Source organism: Lemur catta, chromosome 11, assembly GCF_020740605.2.
Source record: "Lemur catta isolate mLemCat1 chromosome 11, mLemCat1.pri, whole genome shotgun sequence".
Classification (NCBI taxonomy): domain Eukaryota; kingdom Metazoa; phylum Chordata; class Mammalia; order Primates; family Lemuridae; genus Lemur; species Lemur catta.
This window is the reverse complement of record NC_059138.1, coordinates 34,180,084-34,206,729: the sequence shown is the minus strand read 5'-3', so window position 1 is coordinate 34,206,729 and position 26,646 is coordinate 34,180,084. Positions and strand designations below refer to the sequence as shown.

General features: G+C 36.4%; 1 protein-coding gene across 2 annotated transcripts in view; it reads right to left on the bottom strand.

Moving 5' to 3' along the window:
* Positions 1-26,646, bottom strand: part of IMMP2L (inner mitochondrial membrane peptidase subunit 2) — a 1,016,843-nt gene that overhangs the window by 228,407 nt on the left and 761,790 nt on the right. The gene's annotated exons all lie outside the window — the stretch shown is intronic.

Below are 26,646 nucleotides of genomic sequence, written 5' to 3'. Positions count from 1 at the left end.
CAAAGATAGTGGTCTTGTGTCCCCTGAGTGGCCCCCTTTGTCTCCTTGGGCCCTCTGACCTCTTCCCTCTCCCACTCCTGGTCCTCACATGCTCCCTCCCAGGCCTCACTCCAGGTTCCTCTTCTATTTTGCAGATCACTTCAGCTCTTCCTGGCTTTTGAATTTCTAAGTTTTGCTTTATCATTTATCAGGTACATGGCAAAATGACTTAATAGTACTTACCATCCTTAAAAGGCAGTCCAGGTTAGCAATACCTGATGAAACTCATGTTTATGGAGTACTGATCTGTGTTCAGCATTATGTTAGGGGCTAGCAGGGAGGGGAGTATACCAAGTAATGGCACCACAAACTTTCTGCCTGAGGAATTCAGTCTAGGCGGGGAGGCAGGCATTTCATAATAGAAGTGATACAATTTAGAGACACATAAAAAGGGAGGCGGCCGGGCTTGGTGGCTCACGCCTGTAATCCTATAACTCTTGAGAGGCGGAAGCGAGAGGATTCCTTAAGGCCAAGAGTTCAAGTTCAAGACCAGCCTGAGCAAGAGTGAGACCTTGTTTCTACAAAAAAAAAAAAAAAAAAATAGAAAAATTAGCCAGGCGTAGTGGCGCACACCTGTCCAACTACTAGGGAGGCTGAGGCAGGAAGACCACCCGAGCCCAGGAGTTTGAGGTTGCAGTGAGCTATAATCACACCACTGCACTCTAGCCCTGGTGACAGAGCAAAAACCTGTCTCAGAGGAGAAAAAAAAAAAAAAGGAGCTGAGCTGAGCTAATGGTGGATGGCGGGAAAAGTACACTGTGACATTTTCTGAGCCAGATTGGACAGGAAATACATTTCTTTACTGAAAATATGCTTCCAATAAACACTTTCATTTAAATGAAATGACAAGAAATCTAAACAGCCCCTCTAAAACTAATTCATCTATGTATGCCAATTACAGCTTACACATTTGAATAAGATAAGCACTGATGGAGTTTTTGATTACAAAGATAACCGATCTTTTTCTAATGGTCACCTAAGGGGACGAATATCCTTAAATATAATATGCAGCTCCTACTAGAAGGTGAAAAAGCAAAAAATGATAGAGAATGAAGATCTTAATGTTAGGTCATTTTATATGCAAATCATTTTTCTTGAGTCTACCAGGACGTCTGAATATGCCGAAAATGTAAGCTTCCAACAGCACAGATTCTGCAACTGACACAAAGGCTTTCCAGACCACTTCGCACGGGAGCATACAAATGATAGGCAAGGATTTTTTTATTCGCCCCTAAAAAAGCTAGGTCTAAACTGCTAAATCCTCTAAGCAGAAAATATTAATAGTGGGACTCTCAAAGCTGGCTCCTCGATTTGGAAGAAAGTTTAGAGCAGTGGTTTCCAACCATGGTTAGGTATTAGCACCACCTAGAGAGCTGGAGCCTGGGGCATCATCCCCAGGGATTCTGATTTAATTGATCTGGGCTGGGGATCAACCCTTTTGTGGCCCAGGAAAGCTTCCAAACGTTACAGATCCCTGGGCTTCATTCCTGGGTATTTCCAATTAAGTTGATTTAAAGTGACTTCCAGGAACCTGTGTTTTTAAAAGTGTCCCAAGAGCTTGCATTTTTGGCCAGATTTTTAAAACCACTGACCTAATGCAAAATAAAAACATGGCAGTTGTTTCCAAAATCACAAAGCTAGTACACAAAAGCGTCAAAAAATAAATGTAATGGAATTTTTCATGCTGTGGCACAAAGACTGCCCTGGGGCCTGAGGACTTCACAGTTTCCTGGGCCACCTGGAAAGCACTAACAACACTATGAAGCAGTAAATGAAGCTCTCCTCTTGAGCCCCCATCCCTAGGAAGGGAGACCAAATGACTTCTACTCTCTCCCCGTTTAAGGAAGATGAGAAATATATCTCCCCCTAGAAAAGCATGCCCATAATTAAGCACCCATATAAGCAGGCATTAGGGTGTAGCTCAGTGGTTAACTTTATCTAAAATGTGGGCATCTCACTAGACTCATCGTGCCAACAATAGAAGAGTCTAGTAAGCTATTAGAAAAGCTCCCATGTGACACCCTAAAGTGCAAGCGCCATAAAAGAGAACTTACACAGAAAAGACTGTTGAAAGTTCTGACACAGACATGCAAGAGAAAGGAAGTCTCTGCTGTATTTTGCTAAAAGGTGAAACAGATCCTGAATTATAAACTCGTGTGAGCAATACAGGAGTACTATGTTATAACAATACTATTAGCCCAATAGTGTTATCTGGAAATAAGGGAGATCTAAGTCCAGAGATATCACAGTGAGGTAACCATTAAAAACATTAAAATAATATAATATTTATGTAGAAATATAGATAAGCAGAAATAAAATTTCAAATATGCATATTTGGTGGTTATTTATTAGAAATCACAAAATTATACAATCTCAGGAACAGAAAGGTTTTTAGAGATCTAATTCAACTATTCACCCATCCAACAGAATGTAAGACAATTACATTGAAGTTTATCAATTTCCAATGAGTATTGGCTAATCAAGCTAGACTAAGGGAGCTGAGTTTTAATCATTAGCTGACTATGAAAACTTGGGCAAGTTAAATAATTTTTAAGGTCTTAATTATATCATCAATAACATGAGTGATCTCAACTTTGGAGTTCTATCATCAAATTATGCAAACGTATGTCACTCTCTTTTAGTAAATTAGTAATTAAACAAACACAACAAATAGCAACCCAGAGTAATGTACCTGACTCAGGTGTCATGGGAAAGAAAAACCACAAGATTGTATTTTCGTTACTAGATGGCTTGGGAAAAAAATGAAAGAACTTAGAAACTCTTTATGATTAATATGCTTATAAGTGGTGATTTAATCATCACCGCGTCACATGCTGACAGTGTGCTGCACGAAGGAAGCAGGCCTGATAAAGTATTTAGGGGACCAATCATCACTGTTGACATTCATCCAGTATGACAGAGTAAATTGCTACTATGGGGCGCGATAATACTGTCTTTAAAATGGAAATAGGAACCTGGAGAAACGGTACCCTGTTAGGTTGAATACATCTCTCAGATGAGTGGTTTGTGTATTTTTCATCTCCAGCATAAGTAAAACATTTCATTTTACCCAGAAACCTACTGGGAGAAACATCCCATTTTCAGGGATATTCTGTTGATGACAGTATTATGACTACACAATATATCAACTGAAGTACCACAAGACAACATGCCATACAATCTGCGTTGCTCAGGGTAATTTATTTCTAAATCCTCATTTATCTGCAGCTATTGTCACTATCTGGAAAAACTATGGATTGTCTCAAATAACTTCTTATTCTTTGGTGGTCTTCTGAATGAACAGTGCCTCTGATCCTTTTGCTTAATTCAAACAAAAGAGATCTTTTTAGTTATGATTAAGTCATGGTTTGAAATCCTTACAATTACATTAATGTATTTAAGCATATAGTCAATGCTTACTTTGTACTTCATAATTATATTTAGAGAATAAAGTAGGACATTTATTATAGAATGAGAGACAAAGGCTTTAAACTTGTGAATAATCTGAATAAATCACAGTTTGCTGTTATTTACTGCATTCATTCTCAGCAGACTTAAACACCTTTATGCTTTTCAAGTTTTGCCTGAAGGTCTTCCCTATTGAAAAGGGAAAATCTAAGGCTTAATAATGTTCCTTGTTCCTTCACAGAGTCCATGCACAACAGAACACAAAGGAAAATCATGAACTCAATTCAATAACAGAATGCCTCTATAAGTTACTTAGTTTCTGACAGTGTGGCAATAAATTCTAATTCACTAGACTTTTTTGTTCTTCCTCCTTCACAGAATTATGAGTGCACTGTTGAGCTCAATGTTTGTTAAAATGATATAGCCATTCTCTAGTACATTTTAAAAAAATCATACCCTGGTAAGAAGACTATAAGCTTAAAAAATCACAGCTGAATATTAAATTTGTTTTATCAGTCTTGTTTTGGTGTACAAAATCTGTTGGTAATCAAATAATTTAAAAAAAAATGGCTAGTTGCCCTGGATTATTTTTGTGACTTTACCTAACAAATTCTATTCCCAAAGTATAAGTTCACCATTTATTTTCATTGATAAATTAAATTTTATTCAAAAGTTAAGCTTCTTGCAATAAATATTAACATAATGTGGGAAGATTTTATAATTTTCCAACTGACTAGGAATCCTTGACAACCAAATGCTGAACTTAAATTGCAGAATAACTCATTAGGAAATATGCAATAGTAATGTCAAGATTTATAACAAAAACACTGGATGTGTTTTAAAAATTAATATTAAGCTGCTATGTTTGGCTTAATTAGCTTTCTTCTTCATTTACAAAGCATATCTGTCTGGTTTTATGAACTTGGTCTCCAGTCCCCTTTCCTACCAACCTGTTTAATTAAAGTTTAACAGCTGTGTACGCTTTAGAAACAGCAGAATGATTTTTCTCCCTTGAAATACTTAATCCCTTCTTAAAATATGATCCTTCTGAATATATATTTAAAAGTCAATGGACAAAGGATAATCTTCCAACAGAAAAACAGTGACAGCTTGCCTTAGAGCATCAGTACCATGTACTCAGTAGGTAAACCAAACATTCCCAGGCCACCAGGAAATCTAAGATGTACATGGGGCAGAAGCAGTGTGATACTGGGATAAAAATAAACAAATTGACCAATGGAACAGAACAGAGAACCCAAACATAAATCCAAGACTTTACAGCAAACTAGTTTACAACAAAGGTACCAAGGACACACAATGGGGGAAAGACAGTCTCTTCAATAAATGGTGCTGGGAAAACTGGAAAATTATATGCAAAAGAATAAAACTAGACCCCTCCATCTCATCATATACAAAATTCAAATCAAAAAGGATTTAAGACCTGAAACTATAAAACTACTAAAAGAAAATACTGGGGCAACACTCCAAGACACTGATTTGGGCAAAGATTTATTGTGTAAGACCCCAAAAGCACAGGCAACCAAAGCAAAAATTGAAGGATTACATCCAGCTAAAAACCTTTTGCACAACAAAGAAAACCATAAACAAAGTGAAGAGACAACCCTCGGGATGAGAGAAAATATTTGCAAACTACCTATCTGACAAGGGATTAATAACCAGAATAGATAAGTAACTCAAACAGATTAATAGCAACAAAACAAATAATTCGATGAAGAAGTGGGCCACAGATTTGAATAGACATTTCTCAGAAGAAGACATGACATGCAAAGAGCCAACAGGTATATGACAAAATGCTCAGTATCACTTATCATCAGACAAATGCAAATCAAAACCACAATGAGGTATTATGTCATCCCAATTAGAATGGCTCTTATCAAAAAGACAGGAAGTAACAAATGTTGGTGAGGATGTGGAGAAAAGGAAACTCTCCTACATTGTTGGTGGGAATGTAAATTAGTTCAGCTACTCTGGAAAACTGTATGGGTGTTCCTCAGAAAATTAAAAATAGAACTACCAAGAGACTGCTACAACTGATAAATAAATTCAGCAAAGTCTCAGGTTACAAAATCAATGTGCACAAATCAGTAGCATTCCTATATGCCAATAACAGTCAAACTGAGAACCAAATCAAAGACTCAATACCTTTCACAACAGCAAAAAAGAAAACACCTAGGAAAATATTTAACTAAGGAGGTGAAAGACCTCTACAGGGAGAACTCTGAAACACTGAGGAAGGAAATAGCAGAGGATGTAAACAAATCATACCATGCTCATGGATCGGCAGAATCAATATTGCAAAAATGTCTGTACTACCCAAAGTGATCTACAGATTCAATGCAATCCCTACTAAAATACCAACATCATTTTTGCAGATCTAGAAAAAATAATTCTACACTTCGTATGGAATCAAAGAAAACCCTGTATAGCCAAAGCAACCTTAAGCAAAAAGAACACATTGGGAGGCATCAATTTACCAGACTGCAAGCTATACGACAAGGCTATATAGTAATCAAAACAGCATGGTACTAGAACAACAACAGAGACATAGACCAATGGATCAGAATAGAAAACCCAGATATAAAACCATCCTCACATAGCCATCTGATCTTTGATGAAGCAGATAAAACATACACTGGGGAAAACAATCTCTATTCATTAAATGGTTCTGGGAAAATTGGATAGCCACGTGTAGAAGACTGAAACAGGATCTGCATGTCTCACCTCTCACAATAGTCAAATCATGATGGATAACAGACTTAAACCTAAGTCATGAAATCATAAAAATTCTAGAAGAAAATGTTGGAAAAACTGTTATAGACATCGACATGGGCAATGAATTTATGAAGACGACCTCAAAGGCAATCAAATCAACAACAAAGATAAATGAACGGACCCTGATCAAATTAAAGAGCTTCTGCACAGCCAAGGCAACTATCATTAGTGCAAATAGACAACATACAGAATGGGAGAACATACATGCATGCTATACATCCAATAAAGGGCTGATAACTAGAAGCTATGAAGAACTCAGGCAAATCAACAAGAAAAAAATCAGAGAACCCCATTAACAATTGGGCAAAAGACATGAACAGAAACTTTTCAAAAGAATACAAATGGCCAAAAAACATACGAAAAAATGCCCAACATCTCTAATCATCAGAGAAATGCAGTCAAAACCACAATGAGATATCACTTAATTCCAATGAGAATGGCTTTTATCAAAAAGTCCCCATACAAAAAATGTTGGCACAGATGCAGAGAGATAGGAACAGTCAGACACTGCTGGTGGGACTGTAAACCAGTACAACCTCTATGGAAATTAGGGTAGAGATATCTCAAAGAACTAAATTAGACTTTCCATTTGATCCAGAAATCCTGCTACTGGGTATCTACCCAAAGGAAAAAAAAAAGTCATTTTATAAAAAAGACACTTGCACTTGAATGTTTATAGCAGCACAATTCACAATTGCAAAGATGTGGAAACAACCCAAGTGCCCATCAACACATGAGTGGATTAATAAAATGTGGTATATGTATACCATGGAGTTCCACTCAGCCATAAAAAATGGTGAACTAATAATACTTCTTGTATTATGGATAGAGCTGGGGCCCATTCTTCTAAGTTAAGTATCACAAGAATGGAAAAACAAGCACCACATGTATTCACCATTAAATTGGTACTAATCAATCAACACTTAATGTGCACATATGGGAGTAACATTCATCCAGCATAGGGCAGGTGGGAGGAGGGCGGAAAGGGTGGGCAAATTCATATGTAATGAATGTGGTGTGCACTTTCTGGGGGGTGAGCAAGCTTGTAGCTTTAACTCGGGCAGTGCAAAGGCAATTTATGTGACCAAAGCATTTGTACCCCTGCAATATTCTGAAATAAAAAAGAAATAGAACTATATAATCCATAAATTCCATTACTGGGTATATATCCAAAAGATAGGAAATCTATACATCAAAGAGATATCTGCATTCCCTTTTTTATTGCAGCACTATTCACAATAGCCAAAATATGGAATCAGTCTAAGTGCCCATCAGCAGATGAATAGATAAAGCAAACGCAGTATACATACACAATGGAATATTATGCAGCCATAAATGCTGTCATTTGCAACAACTTGGATGGAACTGGAGGTCATTTTGGTAAGTAAATTAATGCAAGCACAGAAAAGACAAATATAGCATGTTCTCATGCACATGTGGGAGCTAAAAAAGTGAATCTCATGAAGACTGAGAGCAGATTGTTGTTTACCAGAGGCCTGGAAGGGTAGGGACTAGGGAGAAATGAAGGGAGGTTGATAAAATATGCAGTTTGATAGAAGAAATAAGATCTAGTGTCTGATAGATCAGTAGGGTGAATATAGTTTACAATAATCTAGTGTATATTTCAAAATAGCTGGAAGATAATAATTGAAATGTTTCTAGCATAAGGAAAAGACAAATATTTAAGGTAATGGATATCCCAATTAAACTTATTTGAGCTTTACAAATTATGTATGATTATGTGTGTGTTAAATTATCACATGTATCCCCCAAAATACATCTATTATATATCAATAAAAATTAAAAATCATAAAAATAAAATATCAGATAGATAATAGAAAATTAAAAGATGCAAGGCTATAAAATAGTAGAAAATGCAGTATTTAGTGGTTTTTGTAAGACTTCTCTAGATACTACTATATATATCCAACACCCAAGAAGCATGACAAATAAGGTAATGCCAGTTATTTTGATCAGTGGCTTGTAAAGTCAGTGTTGCCACTTTGTCATCATACATTCAAGTATTTATTAAACAATTACACATATCTACCATAAAATTTCTGAAATGACAAGAATTAAAGGGCAGATGAATTCTTGAATAGTATTCCTGTTTTTAACCAGTGAGGTTAAAAAGTAATAATAATACAAAATTAATTCAGGAATCAGTAGCTAATGTATACTGTTTCACACTATCCCAACTCTAGCTTTCTCTCCTCCACAGGCTCTCTCCAGCAGTATCAACCTGACCACTGTACAGGAAAATATAATTTGTATTTTTAGGCCCTTCTGATAGTTCCTTGAAAAAAGAAGACGTCTGACTCAGCCTCATGACCCCTACTGTGAGGTTGTTGGTATATGCTCATTTGATGTGTTGAATACACACATTGGTAGAAGTGTAAAACCACTTCATTTTCAAGAGGAGAACTGTAAATGAAACTTTCATAGAGTGTATTATTGCTCAAAATATTTGCTTCCCATCCCTGACCGAGGGTTGTACATGCCCTCCCTGTTGATATAAGTCTTGGCCATGTGGCTTATCTTGGCCAGTGACGTGTGAGTGGAAGTATGTGCCACTTTGAAGTAGAAGCCTTAAGATCTATCCTCTGGTTCATGGTGCTTTCTCGTCCATCTCCCCTAAGACTACTAATACCCTGTTAGCCTGAGTCCCTAAGGGAAGAGAATATGGAGTAGAGCCTCATGCAAACCATGGTGAACATATAATAGAGTGAGAAACAAGCCTCTGTTAACTCTGAACCACTGAAATTTGGGGGTAGTGTGTTATCACAGAATACGTTAGCCTAAACTGACTGACACAGGGCCCATGTAAACCTTTTCAATAATAAACAAGCATATTCTCATCCCCATGCTATGAGGGGCAATCCCTGCAGTATTTATGCTGCTGGAGAGAGGAAAGGAAAACAGATGGTTGAGACTCATGTTCTTTACCACTTGCTTTCCTTAACCTTCAGCAACATGAAAAGCTAATGTTCAGCAAATTAGAGAGTGTGCATTTTTAAAGATAAGGAGTTGAGATTGTTACTAATTGGACTAAGTTGAAATATTTCCAAAATAAATAGAATCATTTCACAGAGTGATGCTCGGGATTGAAGTTTTATAAATATTGCACAGAGCTTTCTGCAGTCATGGGGTCTGACAAATGCTTAGTGAGCAGACCCTCAATATGCTAGATTTCATAAGGCAGGATTGTGCTGGGCTCCAGAAATAAGTCATTCCTCTGACCTCAGAGAGCTCACAGAAAGACACGTGTACTCAGACGTATTTTACACCTGTCGGATCAATAAAGTGCTATGGAAACAGAGAAGAGGACAATCGTTTCTGTCAGAGTGAGAATGTAGGATCTCGCTAGATGGATGGGGGATGGAGAAGATCTGCCACACTCAGGATAAAACATGAACATATGTAGAGAAGTGTGAAGGTATTTCTTAGTCTGGAACAATATAGCTCTAGCACACAATGAGCGTGCATGGGTGTGAGTGCACAGGGGAAAAAGACGAAAAGGAAAAACTGCCTACTGTGAGTGGTAAATATTATGATAGGGTAAGCACTGTGTGCAAATGGAGCACAGAAGGTATCCAATGCCAATTGTAGAAGGTTTTAAAAAGCTATGCTTGAACTGAGACTTTGGTTTACACAAACAATTTCTTTTACATATATGCATGTATGTATACATATTATCTATCTACATACATATATACACACACGTGTGTTTATGTGAGAGAGAGAGAGAGAGAGAGAGAGAGAGAGAGAAATGTTCCTCAAGGTAGAATCCTCAGTAATAAAAGGTATACAGCGAAAAATCTCCCTCACTCTCATGACCCTATAGTTCCATTCTGTAAAGACAAAAGTTACCCATTTACTAGTATCTACTTACTAGTTTAGATTTTAAAGGCTAATATTAGTCTTTACTACTGTCTACTACTAGTTTAGATTGCAAACTGTTTTATTAGTATCCACTTACTTATTTAGATAGCAAAGAAAGTGGGAGTGAACTCCTAGAAGAATGATTGGAATGGAAAAGGTGGTTAGGATCTGACACTTCACATTAATTACAGAAACAGTTTACTTATACATAGGAGTACTTGTTTTTGTGTTGGTGTGTGTGTACATATACAGCTATCCTTTTATTCTTAATTGTCTCAGAGTATTCTACCTTATAAATACATTATAATTTCCTTAACTGCACTGATGTACATTTAGGAGGTTTTCAATCTTCTGCTATTATAAACAATGTCATAATTAACTCCCTTATACATATTGCTTCACATTCATGGGAAAATATACCTACCAGATAAATTCCTAGAAATGGAAATGGTGAGTGGGAATTAGACAGGCAAAACAAAACAGAACAAAAGGAACAAGACAAAAGGAAGGTGCTTCCTGCAAAGGCAATTGTATGTGAAGATGTACAAGCTGCCAAGAAACTGCAAACTACAGGTACAGCCAGAACACAGTGGGGAGAATGTCCCTGGAGGGATACTCGGAGGCCAGATTATGGAAGGCCATATATGCAGAGCTTCTGAGTATGGGATGCATAATGAGATTAACATTTTTAAAATATTCTTGTGGAAGTGTGGAGAATGGAGTGGCAAGGGTTAGAAAGGGAAGCCAGTCAGGATGCAGCCATAGTAATCCGGGGAGGAGATAGTGAAGGTCCAGCAATCCATCTTCCTGAGCACTGTGAGAGAAAGTTCTCCCCTGACTTGTTTCTTGCACTTTCTCCTTTTGGGAGACCTCAAAAGCCAGCATCTAAGATGCCTCCTGGTAAAACATCTGCCATAGAGAAAGACTCAGCTGTGGAATCCATTCCTCTACCTCTGATTGGAAACATTCTTCCTGGTGCTAATCCTTCCATAACAGTGCTAGTACTGACTGCTTCCCTTTTTTCTAAAGAAGAAATAGTTATCATAGAATTTAAGAGCCAGAAAACCTGTTAGAAATCATTAAGTCCAAGGGTCTGCAGATTGGTTAGCTGCCTTCCATTTGTCTAAAGCCTTGAGATCACACAGAGGGCAGAGATTAAGCAGAAAGTGGAAATAAATTCCTAGACAGATGAATGGGGTGGAGGTGGTGGTCAGTATCTAATATTTTATGTTAAAGTACCCAAAGGGAAGAGGGCGACCTTACACCACTCTGTCTATTTTGCCACCAAACATCCCAACCGAAGTCCCAACACTGGGAGTTTAAGCTTAAGTACAGGGGCAGTGGCAGCCAACTTGAAGACTTTGAGATATGTGATCTAAATGTTCTAATCGATGCTGTGGGAAGATAGCATCATTTTATGCCTGATTAGACCAAAGTCTAAACAGGTTAAACTACTCAGCTCAAACTCAAGCAGCTAATTGATGACAGACCTAATACCAGAACAAGTTCTCAAATTGCAGCGTGCATCAGAATCACCCAGAGCAGTGATCCCCAAACTTTTTGGCACCAGGGACCAGTTTCATGGAAGGCAATTTTTCCACGGACCAGGGGGTGGGGAGATGTTTTTGGGATGATTCAAGCACATTATATTTATTGTGCCAAATATTTCAATTTCTAGCAGTTCTACTTCATGGATCTGAAACCATCAAAAATAAGATTAAATGATTTAAAAATCTGTTTAAAACCTACTTCCTAGGCTGGGAATGGCGGCTCACTCCTGTAATCCTAACACTTTGGGAGGTTGAGGCAGGAGGATTGCTTGAGGCCAAGAGTTCAAGACTAGCCTGAGCAAAAGCAAGACCTCATCTCTGTGGAAAAATGGAAAAATTAGCTGGGTGTGGTGGTACCTGCCTGTAGTCCAACTACTAGGGAGGCTAAGGGAGAAGGATCCCTTGAGCTCAGGAGTTTGAGGTTGCAGTGAGCTATGATGACACCACTGTACTCTAGCTAGGATGACAGAGCAAGACCTTGCCTCTAAACAACAACAACAACAAAAATTATATAAAATTAAAAATTTAAAAAGATAAAAAATAAAAACCTAACTGACTTCCTTAAATAATCTATATAAATGAATAAAACTAAAAGGCAAATTGCAAAGTGTAAATATATTTGATCTAAGTATAACAAGGAGTTAAAATACTTAATATATTAAAACTGTTAAGAAAACAGTACCATTTTTAAAATAGGCAATTCTGGAATAGGCAGTTCTTAGAAAAGGAAATAAAAGGTTAATAAATATATGAAATATTCATTCTTATTAGCAGTAAAAATAATACAAATTAAAACAATATGAAATATTTTTCACTTTTCATCTTAGCAAAGATTAAATTATTTTAAAACTCATTACTGGCTCCACACAGTGAAATTTTCATAGATTGCTAGGGGAAGTTTCATTATCATATTCTTGATTTCTTTCCATTTTATTGCTAAGGATGTTGCAAGTTTTAATAAAAAATAAACATTATGCTTTTGAAAGTCATGTGAGGATACCAGAGCTCAGAAACATTATAAAGTTCAGAGTCATTTCAATTTCCATCATGCACTAAGCATTCTCTTGATTTTAATGATAGCTGTATTAGATTTAGAATTCAGCCTTGATTTACATAATCCTCCAAAGACAGCCCCAGAAATCGATTAAAGGTCACCGTACTTTCCCATACATACACCAAATTCTAATCTGTTCATTCGTTTTCTTAAAACCATATCCCATGCTTTTGTAAAGCTTACTGCTTATTATACTTTCATTTCAAATAGAAAATCTTTCCATTTTGGCTTTCCATCCTACTAAACTCCATTCCAGTATGTATTACTTGCTCCTCTTCATGTTATAAGTAAAAGATTAAATAGTCATTTACTTTTTGATGTATGCAAATTTGAAACCTGAAATCCAGAAATATTCTTTGGAAGTATCGACACACCTAGAGGTGAAGCCACATGGGATGCAGCATTTATCACTGCCTGCTCTGGGCTGCATATTAAAATCAGGTATTGCATAATGGTCAGGGAAGAGAATTTATTTGTGTAATGAAAAAAGTAGAAAATCTCCTTCGTTCGGAGATGTCCAGTCGCAGAGCCCAAAGTTAATGACTGCTACTCACCATACCCCAAGAATACAGGTTTCATCACACAATTTACTCTTGTGAAAGAAAATATCAACAACTATCAGCCCCAACAATGAAAAAAATTCATCATTTTCACTCAAATTCTCATTTGAATCACAGCTATGAGGATGATAAATTTCAAAATATTAGTTTTCTTAGCACAAACCATTTGGACTCTCTCTTTGTAGAGGAAAACTAAACACTCCTTTTTTAAATGAACAGTTTACAATTAATATTTCTGTCACACATTTTCCAATTTTACAAAACAACAAACATAGATTTCAGTTTCAACATCAACATTTGAAATTTGGGAATAATGACTGCTTGTGCCTAAGATACTATTATATACACAGGTATCCCTCATAACAAGTTAGATAATATTTGAATATTTTCCATAGTGATGAAAAAAATGAGGTACTAAATTACTTAACAAAAAAAAAAAGATTCCCTAGATTATGAGCTGCTTCTTCTCCGTACTACTGGTTTGGTCCAGAATAGGGAGCATAAACTAAAATAACAGCCAAAAGATAGAGCTCTAATGTTACGGTTATAAAAGGAGCTATAAATAGCACAGAAGCGTATTCTGATACAGAATTTTTCCAACAGTAAGGCTCATCCTTTTGTATTAAGAAAAAACTATCTGAGCAATGAAATTTAGTATTTTCTTTTGTGAGCACTGTGGTGACATTCCAGGTAAGGTGTTCTGTAGTGTTACAATATAATAGTTCTTCCCCATTCTGATATTGGTTTTAGGTGTCAACTAGATTAAGAATTACCTAGAGAATGGTAAAGGATTATCTATGAAAGTGTCTGTGAGGGTGTGTCCCAAGGAGATTGGCCTGTGAGTCATTAGACTAGGCAGGGAGGATCCACCCTCAATGTGGAGGGCACCATCTAATTAGCTGGGGCCTGGACATAACAAAAAGGCAAGTTCCTCTGTCTCCTAGAGCTGGGATGTGGGATATACTCTTCTCCTGACCTTGGAGATCAGAACATCAGGATCTCTGGCTTTTGGACTCCAGCATTTACATCAGTTGGCCCCCTGGTTCTCTGGCCTCTGGCCTTGGACTGAGAGTTACACCATTGGCTTCCCTTATTCTGAGGCCTTTGGACTTAGACTGAGTCATACCACCAACATCTCAGGGTCTCCAGCTTGCAGATGGCCTGTTATGGGCCTTCTTAGCCTCCTTTATTACATGAGACAATTCCCTAATAAATAAATAAATCTCCTCTTATCTATCTTTCAATTTGTCTATATCATATTAATTCTGTTTCTCTGGAAAACCCTGACCAATACAGGCATCAAGCTCAAGACAAATACCTTCATTGTCTAGGTATGCCCATGTAGCAAAGACATCCCTTAAAGTAGCAGCTTAGTATTTTCTCTCCCATACCCTCTGCCTAAGCCAATATATAACCAATGAAACCATGGCTTTTAGGCTAATTCTTCTCTTCTGCTTAAACTATTGGCCAAAACTGTAAATAAGTTTGTATTTTCTACCGATTTCTAGGTTAAAGGAATGAAAGTAAATAACATAGACCAAAGGTCAGCAAACTACAGTCCATGGTCCAAATCAAGTCCAACACCTGTCTTTGTAAATAAAGTCTTATTGTAAATTTATTTTATATATTATCTATGGTTGTGTTAATGCTATAATATCAGAGTTGAACAGATTTCTCAGAGACAACATGGCCTGCAAAACCAAGACTATCTGGCAGAAAAAGTATGCTGATTTCTACAGTAAATACAAGAAAAAAACATCAAAATTGAAACCGTAAGAAGAAACCATTTCTTGCCAACAGGTAACAATATGTAGGAAGCAGCAAGTCAAGATCAAAAAGATATAGTAGAGAGCATTTGAGTACATGCATGGAAAGTTTTAAAAGCATTTTTGTCCCATTTGTTTATTTTTGCTTTCGTTGCATGTACTTTTGGCATCATGTCCATGAAATCATTGCCAAGACCAATGTCATGAAGCTTTCCCAATATGTCTTCTTTGAGGAGTTTTAAATTTTTGAGTCTTATTTTTAAGTCTAATCCATTTTGAGTTGAGTTTTGTGTGTGGTGTACGATAAAGGTACAATTTCACTCTTCTGCATGTGGATATTCAGTTTTCTCAACACCACTTATTGAAGAGACTTGTCCTTTCCCTCTTGTACCTTGTCAAATATCAGTGGATTGTATATACATAGGCTTATTTCTGTGCTCTTTATTCTGTTCAATTGGTCTATATGTCTGTCTTTATGCCAGTACTATACTATTTTAATTACTGTAACTTTGTAATATATTTTGAAATCAGGAAAGGTGATGCTTCCAACTTTGCTCTTCTTTCTCAAGATTGTTTTGACTATCCAGTGCACTGTTGGTGGGAATACAAAATGGTGTAGCTCTTATGAAAAATAGTATGGAGGTTCCTCAAAAACTTAAAAATTGAACTACCATATGATCCAACAATTCTACTTCAGGATATTTATTCAAAAGAATTAAAATCAGGATCTCAAAGATGCTCTTTGCAACACTATTGGTAACAGCCAAAATGTGGAATCAACCCTAACAGTCCATTGACTGATGAGTGGATAAAGAAAATATGGTATACAAATACATGGGAATGTTAATCAGCCTTAATTAAAAATAAGAAAATTCTCCCATATAAAAAACGTAAATAAACCTTGAGGACTTTATGTCAAGAGCATTAAGCTAGTGACAGAAGGATAAATACTGCATGATTCCACTTATGTGAGGTACCTAAAGTAGTTGAACTCACAGAAGCAGAGGGTACAACAGTGGTTATCAAGGGCTGGCGCATGTGAAAATATGGAGTTGGTAGTCAATAGGCATAAAATTTCAGTTACACAAAATGAGTAAGATCTAGAGATCTGCTGCACAACATTGTGCCTATCGTTAACAATACTGTATTGCACACTTAAAAATCTGTCAACAGGGTAGATTTCCTATGAAGTGTTTTCACCACAATAATTTAAAATTTAAATTAAGAAAAATTTAAAGTGATTTTGTTCCTCCCAACTTAAGAATTCACAAAATATGGAGTTATATATTAACCTAGCAAGAAAATCACATCATTTCAACAATGACAACAAAAAATTTGGTAACTTAAAATGAGAAAGACATTGTGGTTAATGTCTGGAAAAGCCAAAGAGAAAACTGTTTAATAACATATTAGGGGAGGGACTTCAAGATGGCTGACTAGAGGCACCTGGCACTCACCTCCTCTGCAAAGAAGAGTCAGGTGGCCTTGGAGATTAATTCCCCCACCTGCTATTGCTGGCTCCCATGCAGCTCCCAGGCCCTGAGGACTGGCCTACACAGCATTCCACAGTCACCACCACTGGTGCCTACATGTGCTGCCTAAGGGCCCAACGGTTGGACTGCCACCACTACTGCTATCCTCATAGCACGTTTCCCAAGACAACCCACCCAACTGCTCAACCAACCACTGCCACTGCCAACCCCTGAGCAAGCTGCCTGGGGGCCCAAGGATCAGTCTGCCTGGACTCACTAACATCGATGTCTGCATGCACTGCCCAAGGGGCCCAAGGACAGGCATATGCTTGATCTGCCGCTAGCACCAATGGGGCCTGAAGACTGGCCCACCTGGCATTCCTACCCCCAGCAGAGCCACACCACAGCCTCTATTAACAACTTCAGGCTAAGCCACTGAGGAACTAACAGATGTATTTACAGCTGATGGATTTTCAGTAAGGGTACCAAGAACATACACTGGGGAAAGAACACCCTCTTCAGTAAATGGTGCAGGGAAAATTGGAGATCCATATGGAAAAGAATGACCCTTATCTCTTACCATATACAAAAATAAACTCAAAATAGATTAAATACTTAAATGTAAGTACCCAAACTATAAACTACTAGATGAGAATTCTACAGGACCTTAGTTTAGGCAAAGATCTTATGGCTAAGACCTCAAAAGCACAGGCAACAAAAACAAAAATAGACAAAACAGGATTATATTAAACTAAAAAGCTCATGTACAGGAAAGGAAATATTCAACAGAGTAAAGAGACAACCTACTGAATGGCAGAAGATACCTGCAAACTATTCATTTGAAAAGGGACTATACCCAAAATACACAAGGAACTCAAACAACTTGAAAGCAAAAAAACTAAATAATCTTATTTAGAGGTGGACCAAGAATCTCAAAAGACAATTCTCAAAAGAACACATACAAATGGACAACAAGTACATGAAAAAAATCCTCAACATCACTTATCATCAGGGAAATGCAAATCAAAATAACGAGATACCCTTTTACCCCAAATGCTAACAAGGATATAGAGAAAAGGCAACTTTTATATGTTGTTGGTGGGAATGTAAATTAGTAGAAACATTATAGAAAACAGTACGGAGATGTCTTAAAAACTAAAAATAGAACTAACATGATCCAAGAATCCCACCACTGGGTATTTATCCAAAGGAAAGGAAATCAATGTATCAAAGGGATACCCGCACCCCAGGTTTATTGCAGCAGTATCCACAAAAGCCAAGATATGGAATGAAACTAAGTGTCCATCAACAAATGAATGGATAAAGAAAACGTGGTAGACATATGCAACAGAATACTATTAAACCATAAAAAGAATGAAATTCTGCAATTGGCAGCAACGTGGATAGAACTGGAGGTCATTATTTTAAGTGAAATAAGCCAAGCACAGAAAGCAAATATCACACGTTCTCACTCATATGTGGGAACTAAAAAAGTTGATTTCATGGAGGTGTAAAGTAGAATGATAGTTACTAGAGGCTGGCAAGTTTGTTTGGTGGGGGACATGAAAAGAAGTTCATTAATGGGTATAAATATGGAGTTATGTAGAAGGAATAAGTTCTAGTGTTTGATAGCACAGCAGGGTGACTATAGTTAACAGCAATAGATTGTGTATTTCAAAAGAGCTAGAAGAGAAGATTTGAAGATATGATAAATGTTCAAGATGATGGATATCAAATACCCTGATATTTTTCACTAGCTATTCCTTCTAAAATACCCTGATTTGATCATTACACATTGTGTGCATGTAGCAAAATACCATATGTACCCCATAAATATGTACAAATATGATCTTTTAATAAAAATACACTAAATTTAGATAGTGTGTTGAAGTTCACAAAGTATTGGTACACATATTTTTAAAAAAATCTCATTTGGTCTTCAAAATAACCCTGAAAATAACGATATAAAAATAAATCAAACTGAGGTCAATAACTTTTCCAAGATCACACAGCTTGTAAGGAACAGAGCTGAAATTTAACTTCCCATCATCTTGCTCCAAGTATAACACTCTGTCTACTGTATCAAACTACCCCTTATTGCTCATAGACATCTAAAAAAATCTTTTATGCAAGCAAATTTTTTATAAACATGTAAAAGCATCCATAACTATATCAATCAATATCTTGAACATATCTGCTCCCTCCATGAAATTTTTCCTGTAAACATTTTAAAAGAGAAACAGTGGTCAATGTTAAGTTTAAACAAGGTTAACTGAAATTGCACAAAAATAGATCAGCTATCTGTTCCTTAATTATTAACTAATTATTCACGCCGAAATACTCTCGAATCTTTCTGGCATGCCTCTTAAGCTTAGTTTAAAAAAGGTGTTTTAAAAGCCAATCTTTTGAGCTCCCTACTGAGATAATTATATGTCTTTTCAAAATATTTGACAGACTTACATTACTGTGGGCAGAGGAAAAAAAATAAAAATCAATATTTAGTTCAAACAAGTACATAAAAGTTGGTATTTCTCTGTATTTTTACTTGGCGTTCATAACTTTATAAAGTTATACTACTAAGAAATGCAACTGAACCGGAAGTAAAGAAGGCTAATACACGAATGCACTAAGCAGCTCTAGGTGTGACGTGTTCCTGCTAGGCAACATCAGATTTCATCCTCTCTCTGTATGGGGGGAAGAGGTGAGGCTCATGGCAGAACTATGGAGTAAAGTTCCAAAGCCACCCCAAGAAAGCAGAAAAGAAGTTGTGTTAAAGGCATCAAAAGTTAGAAACTGATTACTGTTTTCAGAGAGAAGGAAGGAGATGTGGATGAGAATAGAGCCAGATTAGATCACTCTGTTAGGCTCCCTCTTGGAGAGATTTTTCCTAACTGAGCTAAGCCAATGTGTTTCCTACCTGAAGTACCTCAGTTATTTCAGCCCATGGACTACCCAGAGAGGACATAATGGTTCTAAAACTTTTGTTTAGATGTTGTGAGTTTAATATTGTGAGTTTACTTCATATGCTCAAATACTGTTTGAATTTTCCATACTAAGCATGCGTTGCTTTGGCAATTAAGAAGGAGGCTGTAGATCTCCTCTTCTTGAAGTTCAACTGGAAAGTTGTCTCCCAATACAGCTCAGATCCTTCGACCAACCAAATGCTCCTCCTCCTCAGCTCCAGGGGGCTTTAGTGCATCTCCATGATGACAATTCTCTTATTATACTGTATCTCTTTTCTTGACTTTGTTGTCTTTCCACCAGACTATCAGCTTCCTAAGGGCAAGAGCTACCTATGGATTTTAATATTTATAATCTTATAACCTGGCACATTGTTTAACACATAGTAAATACCAAGGCACTCAATAAATAATGATTAAATCACAACTACTACTATTATCTGATATTTACTGAACACATACTTAAGTGCTAGGCACTATGCTAACAAATTATATCCATTCTTTCACATAATCCTCAAGAAAGCTCTATGGAGTATGCACTATTACAATTTTCAATTTAAAGATGAGGAAAATTAGTTTTAGACAATTAAGCAATCTGGCAAAGTAACACAGTAAGTGACAAAGCTAGGATCTGAATCAAGGCAGTCTGAATTCACAGTTTGTGCTCATAGCCTCTACATCATACTGAATGAATAAATGAATGACTATTCATAAATGAATCAATACGGAAGATTTTCACATCTAAAGAAGAACTCTGTTCAAAAGACAACTGGACAAAGGTATAAAATGAAACCATTCAGAAAAATCACTGACGGGTGGGGAGAACACTAGTAACAGGTGTCACCATTATTAGAAAGGGCAATTCAATCTAAATGGTCTATTGACATTCAACAACTGTCACACCCTTCTAGATGAAAGTATACACACTATGTTTGAGGTAGTGCCTCCATAACCCTCCCTACATTGCTAAACTGATTACAGAATAATTTGGACTTTAAAAAATATCAACATTTATAATATTAATTAATTTTGATATAAAATCAAGATCAACATTTCTATATATAAACTTAAAGTGACTGATGGTCTGCTTCTGACGGTAGAAAGAAATGCCTATTTCTAAGACAGGGTTTTTATTATTCACTGATACAGAAATAATATGATAAATAATCACCTATAAGTATATCAAAGAAAAATATTTCCATAAAGGTATGGGTTGCTTACAAATCTGTAATTATTCAGTAAGGAAGAATTATAATTCTTTAGCAGGAAGCAGGTAAGAATACCTAGAATATATTAATAATTTCTGAGAGTGACATCAGAGGGAAACTGATCATTTTTCACAAATGCCTCTTATTTGGTGGCAACTAAATCCTTAAACAGACCCTGAGACACTTAATTTCCCTGCTCAAGCCCTAATCTATTAAATGTAGCATTGGTCAGACCCTAAGTGTTAAACAAGGATACAAGACGCCATTTTGATTTTGAAAAATTCAGGGTTAATATTAAACCACACTGAAGGGCCTCAGAGATTTCTGAAAACCTGTTAAAGCTACCAACAACTAAGGATCAGTGCATAAGTAACCTCTGTTCTCAAAATAACTACCTATCCAGCTTCACTTGAGAACTATAAAACGAAACTCTTGGCTTGCATGATCTAAAACATTTTATTCACCAATCTTTATCAGGGTCCTGGACAGAAATTTCTTTTCATATCTCCTTATGTTCAGGATAGAAAGCATCACTAAATCCTAATCTACCAAAATTGACATAAATCAATGCATGGTCTTCAAGGAGAGCCATATGGGCACATTAGGCTTGTATTATTCCAAGCTACTGCACCAACCATAAAAAAAAGAAGTTATTAAACAAGCATCATTGGTAGTTTTACTGGAGAAAACTCAATTTAGCTCTGTTTTTCTTCTCATAAACTTCATCATTTGCTAGAATATAATATGATTCAACCACTTGTGATAGGCTAATATTGATTTCTGCAGGTTCAATAGTACATTTAAAATCATCAGGCTTTACGATGTTTAATTTCTAGTGACTCAATGGATTTTTTTTTTTTGCTAATACCAGAAAGTTATTTTTAATAAATTAGGGTGTTTTGACATTTTACAATATAGTTTCCAGACTTGAAGATGAATTATCACTTATTTTGCAGTGAAAAAAGTCTCATGATTTTCTACCTCAGACAATTCTGCAATATCAACATGAGTTAAAGAAAGCCTTGCACTGTCTCATAAGCACAAAAATGACTGTGTTGTGAGCAGGACATACTTCTTGACAACAGCATTGGTCCTTCTCTATCTGACTCCTTCCTGGGGCCAAGAGATGATTCTGTTTTCTATGAACACTCGGAATTCTCCTGAACAGGGAGGGCCACAAACTAAACAAAATCAGATTATGTGAAGTAAATTATAAAGTAATCACTGGAGGGGTCACTATTTGGTTCAGTTTGTCTTGGCAGTCCCATTTATGCTAATTATCCTAATTTAATAATTAATATCATCCTCTTTTACTCTGAAAGTGTTCCAGTTTAGGTGATAAGTTACATAGTCACCCTCTTCACTGGGGACTAAAGACTCCGTTCTTTTGCTTCACTGAGGTTGCTAACTATATGGAGCGCTGGATTTCAAAAGTCTATAAAGCATATTTTACCAAGTAAGAAGAGAAGTTATGTTGGGCTTCATTTCTAACTAGGCAGAGGAGATCCATGAAAAAGAAATACAAGTATCTCAATAAAAAATGTTGGCCAGGTGTGGTGGCTCAGACCTGTAATCCTAGCACTTTGGAAGGCCAAGGTGAAAGGATTGCTTGAGGCCAGTAGTTTGAGACCAGCCTGGTCAACATAGCAGGACCCTGTCTCTACAAAAAGTAGAATAATTAGCTGGGCATAGTGGCATGCACCTGTAGTCCCAGCCACTCAAGAGGCTGAGGCAGGAGGATTGCCTGAGCCCAGAAATTGGAGGTTGCAGTGAGCTATGATGACACCACTGCACTCTAGCCTGGGTGACAGAATGAGACCCTGTCTCAAAAAAAAAAAAAAAAAGGAAAAAAAGAAAAAAGTTGATACCTTAAAAATTTCAACTGTGGTTGATTCACATTGGCTTGCTGCTGTTTAGTGCTTTACATCCATTTTATGTTTTTCTAAAACAATGCTTCTATATGAATCATAACAAATTAATAAGAAAAAGCAAATCACTATAAAAACATTTTGGTGGAACCTAATGGGTCTGTCTAAATATCACTATCATTAGCTTTTTAAAGTTCAGTGTTAGAGACAAGCATACCCATTTGCGTCCAGATCATGAAAGTGACTACATTGCTAGCTATGAGATCCCGAAAATCAAGCAATTGCATTATTATTTTAATCAATGCTGATATCGAGGTAGAAAGCTCAGACCTCTAAAAGTCTCATCTTTTACAATCTTAAGAATATTTGGCTCAGTTCTCTGAAAAAAATACTTCAACTATATTTTCACCTTGTCAATGTAATTATGATGACTGCGCTTATAAAGAACATGACTACTTTTATCTGAGTCACTGAAAATAACAAATCAAAGCAGTCATCATGCATGTCATCAACAAGGATACTTAACTATTTTACAAGAACTTAAATATTTTTTTCTCAAGAGAAAAATAAGATATCAGTTATTTGAGTCAGATTATCCCCCTTCAGTCTATTCTCCAAGCAGCACAGAAAGAGTGATCCTTTAAAAATGCCAATCAGATCATATTGCTCTATGGTCCAAAAGCCTCCACTGGCTTATCATTCTACTAAAACAAATAAAAAATCCATATTTGACCCACAAGGCTCTGCAAAGCTCTTAGATCTAATCTCTTACCTCACTTTCCCTCCTTCAATAAGGTCTAACCATGTTCACTTCTTGCAATTCCTTGAACTTACCTAATAAGTATCCTAAGAGGTTAGCATTTGTTATTCCTTTGATTTGAATGGTCCTTCCCTCAGATACCAGTATGGCTAGAGACTGGTATTGGTATCCCTCCCTTGAGTCTGATCAAATATCTTTGTGTTACAGATGTTGTCAGTGAATATCCCACCTGACATAGCACTCCCAGACACTCACCATCTCTCTATACATCTTTTCCTACTATAATTTTTTTCATAGCATTTCTTACCCATGCCATTGCAATATGTGTTATATATTAATATTTTTTTATTGTCTGCTTCCAACCACGAGAACGTAAGCATTATGAGGGCAGGAACCTTCTATCTTTTGTTCATTATGTCTCTCCAGTATCTAGGCTGCCGCTCATTGAATGGATGGTACTAAGGTCTACGTGGTTACTTCACTGACTCGATAAATATAACCTGATCATCTAAAACTAATTTTATAATTTGTGTTGAAATGTTTTAACTCCTGAATCTTAAGTCTGTAACTTCCTCATTGCACATGACCTTTAAATAAATTTTCTCTGAACAGGTAATTTCATGCTTTGTCGATAAAGAGTATAAATATACACAAATCTCTTGGGAGAAAAATTTGGCAGTATATATTAGAACTAAAAATAACAACAAGCATAATTAATAACAACAACATACCTCAACTCAATATTTTCACTTCCAGCTATCTATTCTACAAAATCACACATGTGTAAAAAGTTATGTGTGCAAGGATGTTCCTTATCACATTTTGAATTTTAGAAGTGTGTGTTATTTCCATAATTAAAAACTAAAACTTAAAAAAAAAAAAGTTTATCTTCCCCAGAGGGTAATGTTGAGGCAACTACTAAGGAGAGCAGATTATGGTTTTATTGAACTTAGGTTTCCTAAAAGGTAATGCTAAGACAAGTGACTGCTAATTGCAATGCTTCATTCTGGAATGACTCATAGTCGTCATACCTACAAGCCTCTTCCAACAGGTTCCTTATAACTAACAAGGAGTGTCCCAGGTACCTGGTCTACCTCGCTGCAGATGACTGGACCAGGGAGAAGCACTTACCCCAAAGGCAGCCAATCAGCTGGTTGACCAGCAGTCTGTCAGGTGGACACATCCTAGATCTATATTGCAAAGCAGCACACTCAGATTTTTCTCAGGCAGTTCAGACATTAGGTACCCCCAGCTGACAATGGGGCAAAAGCCAACCAATATAGGCAGATGCAGTGTGCCGGTAGACAGAGGGTGCAAGTGACAGAAATGGAAGTCTTGCTGCACCACCATTCCTATTCCTCAGGGAGGCTACACTGCGGCTTGGCCTACTGCCCTTACTTCCCTGGGTGCCTTTAAAATAAGTGCCCTGGAAGCTGTATTTCACTACGTATCTGGTTTCTGCAACCTGAAGGAGAGTGACTAACAGAACATGAAATAGAAGACTGGATTAAGACTTTAACAGGTTTAACCTCTGAAAAAAATATGGTTCCTTTCCTACCTTCTAATTATGTATAATTCAAAATAAAAATACTCCCAAAACCTACAGGAAGTGTAACTAAATCCTAAAACCCCTGTATTCATTAGTAGTAACTCCTATTCCCCCTATTCCATGCCTCTGGTAACTGCTAATCTATTTCTGTTTCTATAAATTTGCATATTCTGGATATTTCATATGAATGGAATCATATAATACATTATTTTTTCCGACTGGCTTCTTTCACTTAGCGTAATGTTTTCAAGGTTTGCTGACTCTTCTTTGAATGGGATTTGCATGACATCCATATATTATTTTCCAATTATAAAAAGTATATTTTGGGTATTTATGGATGCATATCAAATGGTTTTCTGAATTTACTGCTCTTCCTAGTTTCTTACAGAAATCAGAAGGCTGGATAGGCTCTTCAAAAAGTAAAAAAATGTCACCAAATTTTTCCAATTTAGAATGCATATTTTATAAGAAATGATAACTAAGCCCTTTTATACTTACTTATACACATACTTCTGACTTAAATCACAGCATTATACACACAGGTTCCCAAAATGCTCGCTCTATTAAAATAATCAAAATCAAAGAACATTTTAGGACTCAAAATATAAACAACCCAATACAAAAGTGGGCAGATGATTTGAACAGACACTTCACCCAAGAAGACATATGAGTGGCAAGCATGCACATGAACAAATGTTCAGTATCATTAGTCTTCAGAGAAACACAAATTAAAACAACAATAAGATTCTACCTTTCACTGACTAGCATGGCTGTAATTCAAAATATTCACAATGCCATGTGCTGGCAAGGATGTACAGAAACTGGAACTCTTGTATATTGTTGGTGGAACATAAAATAGCAAAGCGACTTTCTCAAACAGTTTGGCAGTTTCTTAAAAAGTTAAACACATACTTACCATAACACTCAGCATTACTTATAATACCTAATGCAGTGTAAATGCTATATAAATAGTTATTATACTGTGTTGTTTAGGGAATAGTAACAAAAATGTCTGCACATGTTCAGTACAGACACAACCATTCTTTTTTTTTTCTTCTGAATAATTTCAATCCACAGTTGGTTGAATCCAGGTATGCCCAACCCACAGATACAGAAGGCTGACTGTATATCCACTAGAAATGAGAACATATTTCCACCAAAAGATACAAATGTTCACAGTATTTACACAAATACCCATCGTATTGCTCATAATATCCCTAAACTGAAAACAATCCTAATGTGTATCAACTTGTGAATGGATCAACAAAATGTGGTAGGTCCATACAGTGGACTATACTCAGCAATAAAAATGAACTACAGATAACATGCACAGCACAGAGAAACATACAGAACATTCTTCTAAGTTAAAAAAAAAGACACAAAAGACTACATATTGTATAATTCCATTTAAATAAAATTTCTGGAAAAGCATAAACTATAGAGAAAAACAGCTCTTACATTCAATCTATTGCAATATCACACATATGGAAAGTTCCACTGTGTACACACAAGAGAATGAGAGTAAAAAAGGCAAATAATGTCTTAGTATTATTAGGAAAGTAATTTTGATCTCAAAGACCCCCTAAAAGGGTTTTGGAGATCCCCCAAGATCCTCGGGCCATCTTTTGAGAACTGTGGGCCTAAATTCTGCTCTAAAACCAACTGAGGTCCATTTTGTTGAGATTGCTTATGTACTATCATTAATACACATATTTTAGGATAAAGTATTTTGGGAAAACAGGATAATAAAACTTCCTGAAGGTAGGTTTCAAAGCAT